The following is an 11,396-nucleotide window of genomic DNA, read 5'->3' on the forward strand; positions in this document are numbered from 1 at the left end:
AGGATTGCTATGTTTGTAAAAATTGTGACAAATATCCATCAATCCATAGGTTTTAAAAATGTCATACAGCGACTTATGTGAAATATGAAAGTGTGTTTGTTTGCTATTGTAATTAATTGGGCTATTGAGAATTTTGGGGATTTTGATATCTAAAGATTTGTACTACTGTATTTTTAAAGATGAAAAAATTGTTAACCTTGTTCAATTCATTTGCCTTCTACTCACAGTGATCATGGCCAGATACAAAGAGGAAATGGATCTCATTTTTTGGTGAGAAAGCCTTGTATTTTATATTTTCTTAACTGACACAGAGTGTCAATGATTATAAGCTATATTTTTGAATTTTTTAAAGCTCTTTTATTATTATATTTTTCTTGCATGTGCAATATACTTTTTCAGTTTTTTTATTATTTTTTCTCTCCTTTTTATATTTGAAGCACATGTCACCAGTATTAAGATTTTCTTTAACCTTTTGATTTTCAGTGCTACAAGTTTAAGATACATTTGCTAATGCATGCCCTAAAAAGCTCGTGACTATAAAAATGATGCCACTAATTATTTAAATAAATTATGGGACTTTGCTTAATGATTCTGTCTGATTCCAGGACAAGAGATACACACAAGAGCCATTTCATAGGGCCAAAGAAAGGCCAATTTAGGATGGATTGATGCACTTCTAGGCCAATACAAAGGACTTGAACCTAGTGTGAAGACTCGAGGTTACTATGTTTAACATGTGTTAAGACATAGGCTTTCCTTGTATCTACACTCACTCTGAAGATACTCACAGATGAGTATCCCCAAAACCTTGGCTCCTACTTGGCTTCTATAATCTGGTCCCTTTCTTTTCTGCCTCTCATAGTGTGGTACCTTTCTGTAGTCCTGGCAATGACTGGGTAAATGCATCATTACTTAGATCATTTTGATTGGGCCCTGATTGAAGGACCTGTTATAGATTTATTTTTCTTCTACTTGGAATTTTTACACATAAGACTTTGATAGTCTATATTTTCATCCAGAAATTTTTCTTTTCTTTTGGATTTTCTGATGTCTTTTTAATATCTCTTGCCAATTGATTCATATACCTCATACCTCAGCCATGCATCCCTAAGTGATCCCTTTTTTTTATATCACCCTCTTAATGGGGGGAATGTAAAAAAATATCATTATTTAAATTGCAAAGTTTAAATTCCTTTTGAGAAGAATTTTAGGTAAAGAAGATGCTACTTCCCTGAATTCAGAAACTGAACTGTTGGAGAAGCCATCATGAAGAAGCCTCCAGACCACGAACTGCACAAAATGAACTTTGGGTGTGGTTAATGAACATTTATTTGCATGCATACTTTCATGCCAAAGGGGACTGCCCCCTAACTGGCTTTCTGTCAATGCGTCCAGTAATTATTGGTTTTATTCTTTTCTTTCTCTTATCCTCAATTATTGTAATCTTTAAATTGATTATGTTTTCATGATCCTTTGGAAAAAATTAATTTTTTGCAAACGATCAAAGGGGGGAATGTAAAAAATAGACTCGAATACAGGACTACAATCCCCATGAGCCTTTGCTCCACTTCCCCAGAATGCCTTGTAATCTCACCTGGGCCAAGATCGAGAAGGTATTTAAGCGGATTCAAAGGCTTTTGAGGGGGCTTGGCTTTTGGACTGCCGTTTTGCAGCAGGAGCGTCTCTTCCATGATGTGAGGTTATTTTGTCTAGGCCTCTGGCCTAGGCACATGTTTCTTACTTGTATATTCTTAATCTTTAACCTTTAATAAACCTCTAAAAAATATAATACTCCTTGCAGAGAGAAACTAATTTCTACCTTCCTCAGATGCCTCAGTCTCCCCATCTCCCCTAAATTTTAATCTTTACAGCAGCCCAATGGGAGCACTTTCTCCCTCCCCCATGTGGGCAGGGAAGGCACAACACTAAGTCTGGACATTGGAGTTGGGCCCCAGTACTCCATCTCTAAAAGGTTTGCCATCACCAACCTAGTCTTTACTGCTCCTCTGCCTTAGAACAGATTCTTACTTTCAATTCTAAAACAGAAGGTAAGAGTTTCTTTTTTTTTTTTAAATAGTGAAGGGAGATGGTAATGTAGAACTGAGGGAGAAGCAGAGGGTTTGGAAGAGCTCCTTTGAGAAGTGAAATAAAGAATTAGATCAGGAAGGACTTTAAATCTATAAGTAAAAAGCATACCCATAAATAAAAGCAAAATATATATATGAAGAAAATGCAAGGTAATTTGTGAGAGGTGGGGAGACTTTTAGCAGGAAAAGGATCAAACAATACCTACCTCAAGCAGGTGGCCATAACTGAGGTGACCTTTCAAAGAAGCTAGGGATTCTAAGAGGCAGAGGTGAAAAAGGTGTTTGTCCAAGCTATGAGTATCAACCTGTATACAGGATTGGAGAGAGAAATTAGAAGGTTGAGTGCATGAAGAATGGTAATGTGAAATAAGCCAGGAAAGGTAGGCTGGAGCTCATAAGCCCTAAGCAATGACACCATTCTCCTATGTCAGCAGGGAGAGGAGAAAATGAAAGTCAAAACAATACAGCTTTCAAACTCAAGTCCTTTAATATAGAAAGTGATACTGCTTTATCATCCTCTTCAAATACAGAAATTGGAAGGGATTTCAAATGCCTTCCAAGTCCCTTTCTATTGTGCCTCTCCAAACTCTTATTCTATAAGGAACAAGTTTCCCTTCATTTTAACCTTCTTTTGAGGCTTCTTCCATCATCTGGCGTCCACAGGATTATTCTCCCTGGATGATACTAGGTGCCATCCTTTCCAGCAAATACCATCCTCCTGTCACCTCATGGATCTATAAAGATACCGATCAGGTTTTCTCCAAATCTTCTCTCCCATACACCATGGTTGCTGGGTCCTTCTTTCTACTAGTTCATCTCTAGCATCTTAATGCCTTTTCTTCAAATGATGAAAAGCAAGTACTACACTACAGATACATTTTAACTAAGGCTGACTACAGCAAAACTGCCAACTTCATAATCATAGGATCCATGGATCCTATATAAATTCAGAGCTGGAAGGAATCTTTGAGGCCATTGAATCTAATACCCTCTTTTTAGAGAAGAAGCCTGAGGCACAGAGAGATCAAATGACTCCCCTAAGTCATATAGTGTCTGAAGCTAGATCTGAATCCATGTCTTCCTGACTTCAGTCCAAAATCCTATCCACCTGAAGGAATTCAGACATAACGAGGCATGAGAATTATGAATATATCATTAAAGCTGATTCTAATGAGCAAGGCTTCATGAGTCAGTGATGACAAAAGTTGTTCACAAAGGCATCAAGTCTTGTTGTAATTATATATTTAATCATTCACAAGATTGGATTATACTGAATTCTTCTATCAGAAGATCTATCAGCCAGAAATTTTCTGGCTAAGGAACTGAACTTCTCTTAATCTTTGGGGGATGTCACATAGCCCTTTGGTTTCCCACAAAGAAGAGGAAATTCTTACTTGGGCTACAGAGTTTCTAAAAATCACAAAAGTTATGTGAACAAGCAGAATAGAAATCCAGTGAGCCAGAGAAGCTCTGAAAAATACCTGAAGAGCTTCAAAGTCAGAACAACTAGGAAAACAGGTTTCACATGGGAAGAGGAACTTTTCTATCAACAACTTGTTAGTAATCAACTTCCTTTTGTCACTGAACCTGTTACCTTTTGTGAAAGACCTTGTGAGCCGATGTGAAAAACCTGTCCTGTCTTCTTTGTTTTGCAGTTTCCCAGAACTATTATTGATGTATTTGCATTTAAATATACTCCTTGAGGTAAGGCTGACTGAAGCAGTTTTTTGCCTCAAGCTGCTCTCCAACACTGTCTCTGTGTCTTTCTATGCATCCCTAATCTCTGACTTGGGTCCTTGCTTTTCAATCTTCAGCTTCCCTTTTAGGTCAGAAGAATCCACTTGTGTCATGTCTACCAGTTGGAACAGTAGTAAATTGGTACCCAACATGTGCGTTCGAGGACCTAGGAGGACAATTGCAGAAGGGTCATGTGAAAAACTGACACACTTCCGGTTGTCCACCAAGGTGAGTTGCCTGTCATTTTTAAAACTATGGGTCAAAGGTTTTCTTCTCATGCATGTTATATTTGTTTGTTACAATGCTTACTCATACTTCAGGGAACTAAAGTGTCTGAAGCCAGGCTGCAGGAGTTGATAAATATTCTTTTGCAGTATTACCAGCATTTTCCTCAGGGACGATTGATGTCCAGGGATGGGGATATATTGGGGAATCTTTTTAAAAAGCCCAGGGACAAGGTAGGAAAATCCTGCCAGCAGTTTGACATACTTGGAGCCTTGTTAGAATTGCATTAATAGCGAGGGCTGGACTTCCGGTCAAGATGATGGCTTAGAAGCTGCGAAAGTTCAGACCTCAGAAACCCTTCCTTACTAATCGCAAACTGAGAGCTCCTAGGATACCGAAATTCAAGCTGAACAACAGGACAGATCCGGGGAACCCTCCTCCTGGACCTGGATCAAAAGGTATGGCCCCCCAAAAGCCAAAACCCTAGATCACTCGGATCTAAGGGGCAGGCAGAAGGAAAGTCCCAGGACCCATCCCCCCCAACCCAGAGTGCTGAGCCCACGGCAGCAGCGGGAACTTCAGGGTCATCAAAAGGGCCCCAGGGCTGGCTATTTTGAAGGACTCACCTTGAAAGCAACCTGAGCCAGTCTCTGGAATGCCCAATACAGACAGCAGGGAAACATAGAGAGAAGGGGGAAGCCTGTAGACCCCTGGCTGGGTCCTTCCAACTGAATCTCAAAGGAAGTCCCAGCTTTAGGGCACCAGCTGAACCCAATCCCATCAGGAGCCCTCAGAGCTACTGAAAGGAGAGAAATCTTAGGGCCGGCAAAGAGGTTGCTCTGAAGAGCTTACCTTGAAAGTAACCTGGGCCAGTCTCAGGGCATTCAACACAGATTGTGGAGGAGGAGGTTAGTTTTTCTTTTCTTTTTTTTTTTTTGCTCGGGGATCATTTGGCCCACACCAGCTGATCCTAATCCCATCAGGAGCCCTCAGAGCTTCTGAAAGAACAGAAACAGGGTCGGTGAAGGGCTTACCTTGAAAGCAACCTGGGCCAGTCTCCGGGCATTCAACACAGATTGTGGAGGAGGAGGTTTTTTGTTTTAGGGCTCATTCAGTACAAACAAGCTGAACCTAATCCCATCAGGAGCCCTCAGAGCCCAGGGAGGCCACGACACCTCCCCCTTAGAGAGCAGAGTCCTCTGAAAGAACCAGCTGAATATAATCCGATCAAAAGTCTCCAGAATGCAGGGAAGCCCAGGCTCCCCAATCATCCTCATTGACTACTGGACTTTAAGCCAATCAAAAGCCTCCAGAGGACAGGGAAGCTCAAACCCCCAACAACCCTCCCCCAGAGACTACACCAAGAGATCTTCTGTTAAAGCTCCAAGAGGGGAGACTGATAGAAGTCCCCCCCCAAAAAAAAAAACAAAGAAAATGAGAGGAACAAGAGCACAGACAAATACAGGGAGTAAAGAAGGGGTGAATTTGAGCAAACAATAGAAAAAGAAGAAAGAAACTACAATAGACAGCTACTACTCAGCAAATGGAACAGAGAGGAAGAGATCAGTAAACAATAAACCAGAAATCCCAGCAAATTGGATACGGCTATGGAAGAACTCAAAACACAACTAAGAGAGGTTGAAGACAATTGGGAAAAGAACTTAAAAATTAAGATAAGTCATCTGGAAACAGAGGCACTTGAACTAAACCAAGAAAATAGTGTCTTGAAAGCCAAAATCAACCAGCTGGAAAATGGGGCAAAGGAGATGAAAGATGAGGCAAAGCAGATGAAAGATAAGGTAAAGAGGATGAAAGACGATCTTCAAAGAAAATCAGACCAGAAGGAAAAAGACGACCAAAAAGCCAGAGATGAAATCCAATCTTTGAGAACCAGAATACAACAACTAGAATCAAGTGACCTCACAAGACAGCAGGACCCTATAAAACAAAACCAAAAGAATGAAAAAATTGAGGAAAATATGAAGCATCTCATTCACAAAACAGAGGATTTAGAAAATTGTTCAAGAAGAGACAATTTAAGAATCATTGGCCTACCAGAAGACCATGACAAAAGAAAAAGCCTGGACATCATATTACAGGAAATTATTAAAGAAAACTGCCCCGATATCCTAGAACAAGTGGGAAAAATGGAGATTGATAGAATCCACAGATCACCTCCTGTACTTAATCCCCAACTGACAACACCCAGGAATGTTATAGCCAAATTCAAGAACTATCAGACCAAAGAAAAGATATTACAAGCTGCCAAGAAGAAGTCATTCAGATACCAAGGAACCACAGTGAGGATAACCAGGATCTGGCTGCATCCACACTGAAAAAAAGAAAGGCATGGAATATGATATTCCAGAAAGCAAGAGAACTAGGTCTACAACCAAGAATCAACTACCCAGCAAAACTGACTATATTCTTATAGGGGAAAGTATGATCATTCAACAAAATAGGAAAATTTCAAGAATTTGTAAAGAAAAGACCAGACCTGAACAGAAAATTTGATGTCCAAGCACAGAACTCAAGAGAATCATCAAAAGGTAATTAAAAAAGAAGGGAAAAAACAAAAAAAAATTTTTTTAAGAGACTCAATAAGTTAAAATGATATGTATCCCTATAAGAAAAGAGGTCATTGGTAACTCTTAAAAACTTGTTATTACCTGGGCAGCAAAAAGAAGTACACTTAGAGGGAACAGTAACAAACTGTATAGGATGAAAGGACAAGACATAAATACATATATAGATATATGCATGCAAAAATACTTTCACATGAGTATGCATATATATATATGTATATATATAACTAGAGCTTAAAATAGGTTAATATTAAAAGAAATGGGAAAAGAAACAAATGGGGGTAAATTTATATGTCATAAATAAGCTCATGGTGGGAGGGGAGAGAACATCAATACACTAGAAGGGTAAAGAGGTTGGAGACAGGAAATACTCAATTTTTATATGCTTTGAAATTGACTTAAAGAGGGAAAAACAATCCAATCCATTGGGGGCAGAAAATAGATTTGCATCTAATAGGGGAGTAGAAGGGTAACAAATGGTCTGGTGGGGAGGGAAGCAGTACAAGAGAGGGAGGGTGCGGGGGGTTAATTTTAGAAAGACTACAGGGAAAATAAGGGGGGATAAGAAGGGGGATAGAAAGGGAAGTAAAATAAGGGTGGGAACAAGGGGGGACTGTTTAAAAGCAAACATTCATATAGAAGGAAATAGTGAAAGAAAAAAGGCAGGAACAGTAGCAGAAATACTTAGAAAGAGTCACAAAATGTAAAATAAACAATTTTGACTACATCAAATTAAAAAGTTTTTGTACAAACAAAACCAATGTAACTAAAATCAGAAGGGAAGCAACAAATTGGGAAACAATCTTCATAAAAACCTCTGACAAAGGTTTAATTACTCAAATTTATAAAGAGCTAAATCAATTGTACAAAAAATCAAGCCATTCTCCAATTGATAAATGGGCAAGGGACATGAACGGGCAATTCTCAGACAAAGAAATCAAAACTATTAATAAGCACATGAAAAAGTGTTCTAAATCTCTTATAATCAGAGAGATGCAAATCAAAACAACTCTGAGGTATCACCTCACACCTAGCAGATTGGCTAACATGACAGCTATGGAAAGTAATGAATGCTGGAGGGGATGTGTCAAAGTTGGGACACTAATTCATTGCTGGTGGAGTTGTGAACTGATCCAACCATTCTGGAGGGCAATTTGGAACTATGCCCAAAGGGTGATAAAAGACTGTCTGCCCTTTGATCCAGTTATAGCACTGCTGGGTTTGTACCCCAAAGTGATAATAAGGAAAAAGACTTGTTCAAGAATATTCATAGCTGCACTCTTTGTGGTGGCCAAAAATTGGAAAATGAGGGGATGCCCTTCAATTGGGGAATGGCTGAACAAATTGTGGTATATGTTGGTGATGGAATATTATTGTGCTCAAAGGAATAATAAAGTGGAGGAATTCCATGGAGACTGGAACAACCTCCAGGAAGTGATGCAGAGTGAAAGGAGCAGAACCAGGAAAACATTGTATACAGAGACTGATACACTGTGGTACAATTGAACGTAATGGACTTCATTAGTGGCAATGCAATGTCCCTGAACATTCTGCAGGGATCTAAAAAACATTATCCACAAGCAGAGGACAAACTGTGGGAGTAAAAACACTGATGAAAAGCAACTGCTTGACTACAGAGGTTGAGGGGATATGACTGAGGAGAGACTCTAAATGAACACTCTAATGCAAATACCAACAACATCAAAATGGGTTCAAATAAAAAATACATGTGATACCCAGTGGAATCGCGCGTCAGCTATGGCAGAGGTGGTGGGAGGGGGGGGGAAGGGAAAAAAGGAAAATGATCTTTGTTTCCAATGAATAATGTTTGGAAATGACCAAATAAAATAATGTTAAAAAAAAAGAAATTGGAAAATAAAGAACTTAACCCCCCCCCAAATAAATAAATAAAAAAGAATTGCATTAATACATTTGCCAAAAAGAGACATCATGCAAAAGCCTGCTTCTTTGTTAGACATCCCCTCAATCATGCATGCTTCATTTCTCGCTCTACCACTTCCATCTGCAACTTCTTCTCTATATCCTTCTCTTCCCCTCCAATCCCAACCACCTTCGGAACCTACATCCATCAATCCCTCTAATACTCAGGTTGTGCTTCCCACTCCCCCACCTCCTCCTACTGCTCTAAAGACAACTCCAGTGTGATAGGCACTAGCTAGCATGCCTGAGGGGGAGAGAGCAGAAGTTTTTGCCTCTCCTGTTATATAGGGAGGAGCCTCAGAATCCCTAGCAGAGGTTAACAGAACATCAAAGCTTTACTTATAAAGCACTTAAGGCACTCAGAGCTAGTGTGGTGCAGAATGGGAATACTGCACCTTTTACCATGGCTTTTTTAGAAACTATGAGCCAGCAGTTATTAGCCCCTGATGATTAGAACACATTAGCACAGTTGTCTCTAGATGGGGCTGACCACTTGCTGTGGGAATTGCAATTTCAAGATCTTTGTTCAGAACAATCTAAGGCTAATCAGAGGGCAAATGTGGATATCAGTTATGAACAGCTGATAGGGACAGGTCACTCTGATACACTTGAAAGACCCAGACAGCCCTAGCTGCTAAGAGTGTAGCAAACATTGCCTGAAAAGGGAAATTTGGCAAATTCCTTCACGGAAGTCATACAAGGGGCTTCAGAACCCTTTCCTCACTTTGTAGATAGATTAACAAAAGCTATAAAATGCCAAATAACACATGATGCTGCAACGGACATTCTCCTTCGTCAACTTTGTTACCAGAATGCTAATTCTGACTGTCGGACAGTCATGGCACCCATAAAATCAACTGGAGCTCTCACAAAATACATAAGAGCATGTCAATATGTAGGGACAATTTCTCATAAGGCTCTGTTCGCTGCAGAACACAGTATACCCAAGGGGAATTGCTCTGTATGTGGCAAGGCTGGTCACTTTCAGAGGACATGCCCCACATTAAAGCAAAAACAGCCACCTGGCATCTGTCCTAATTGTAAGAAAGAAAGGCATTGGGCTTCCCAATGTCATTCAAAATTAAAGGCTGGGACAGCGAAGGTCAGACAGGACCAGCAAGTGGGAAGTGGGTTGATGGGCCCATCCAGAAAGGATCCATCTCCCAGGATTTTTAAAACAAGAAAGGTTTCTGACCTCCTACAGGCAGGCCAACTGGACAAAAGAATTTTATTGCATTCAGACTCCACTATCCTGTTAACAGCTAAAATGAGAGTGAGCTTGATTCCCATAGGTCTGCATGGACCTTTGCCTGAAAATTCGTTGGGTCTACTTCTAGAAAGGAATGGAATTCTTTTGCAGAGACTAGAAATTTTCCCTCAAATAATTGATAAGGAATATGCAGGATAGATAAAGATCTTAGCTAGAGCACTTAACATCTTCTCTTTATACAAAGAAATGAATCTGGCTTAGTTAATTTTCTTACCTAGCAAAGATTTAGAAAAAGAAGGGAGTAGTAAGATAGACAATTTAAACCCAGACACTCCAAATTTATATCGGACACAGCAAATTACTAGAGATAGAATGGTAATTTCTCTTTATGTAGGAAATAGGATCTTTGGGGGTATTCAGAATTCTATCATCTCCACAAATAATCAGCCAAGCCACTAGAAAATGGTAGATCCTGCTAATCAGTTAATAGGTATTGAAGTTCCTAAAAGGATTAAGCAATCAGTTAAAGAACTAGCTTGATCAGACAATGAGGGACACCATGGGAAGTTCAAGCCATATATTTTGGACATCCCACATTCCCTATGGGGAAGAGATGTTTTATCTGAGATGAACTTAACCTTATCTATATGTCCTAGTGTACAACGGTATTTTTTCTTGGGGCCTCTGAATAATTCTCACACTATATGCTTATCCAGTTACATGACTAACATCCAAACCAGTTTAGATCAATCAGTGGCCCATAACAGGGGAGGAACTGCAAAATAGTAATAGATTGGGACAAGAACAATTAGAATTAGGTCACATAAAAGAAATAAATACTCTGTGGAATACATCAACTTTTACTGTACCAAAGAAATCAGGTAAATGGAGATTAGTCCATGAATTGATAAAAGTGAATGATCAGATAGATGCAAGATATGGGGTCTTTGCAGCCAGGAATTCCCTCTCCCAAGGGGATTCCAAATGATTGGGTATTAATAGTGATATATCTCAAAGATTGTTTCTTTCATATACCTTTGTCTCCTGGGGATTTTTCTAGGTGTGCATTCTCAGTTACATCAGTAAATTTTAAAGAACCTATGAGGAGATTCAAATAGTTAATTCTGCCTCGGGGAATGAAAAATATTGCCACCTTGTGTCAGAAATTTGTGGTGCAGGTATTAGCTCCAGTTTGATAAAAAATTCAAAATTAATACATTTGTCAATATTTGGGTGATATTCTCCTTGTAGCTCAATCTGAGGAAATAGTGCATGCAATGTGTTCGAAAGCAGAAGCAGCTCTAGGAAAAGCAAAATTGGTTATTGCACCAGAAAAGGTTCAAATTACTCTACCTTATAAGTATTTAGGAACAATAGTAACTAACCAAGAAATAAAACCTCAAAAAAGTGGAAATTCACAGGGATTCCTTGAAAATGCTAAATGACTTTCAAAAGTTGGCTTGGACCTTTTTTGAAAATTACTACAGGAGACCTTAAGCATTTATTTGATACTTTAAGTGAAGTAAAGGAAAAAGGGCACAGAACCTCCAACCCATCTGATAAACACATCCTCCAGCTATGCTGCCCAGTTGCAAATATTTCAGCAGATAA

The sequence above is a fragment of the Monodelphis domestica genome, chromosome 6 (genome assembly GCF_027887165.1).
Source record: "Monodelphis domestica isolate mMonDom1 chromosome 6, mMonDom1.pri, whole genome shotgun sequence".
Lineage (NCBI taxonomy): Eukaryota > Metazoa > Chordata > Mammalia > Didelphimorphia > Didelphidae > Monodelphis > Monodelphis domestica.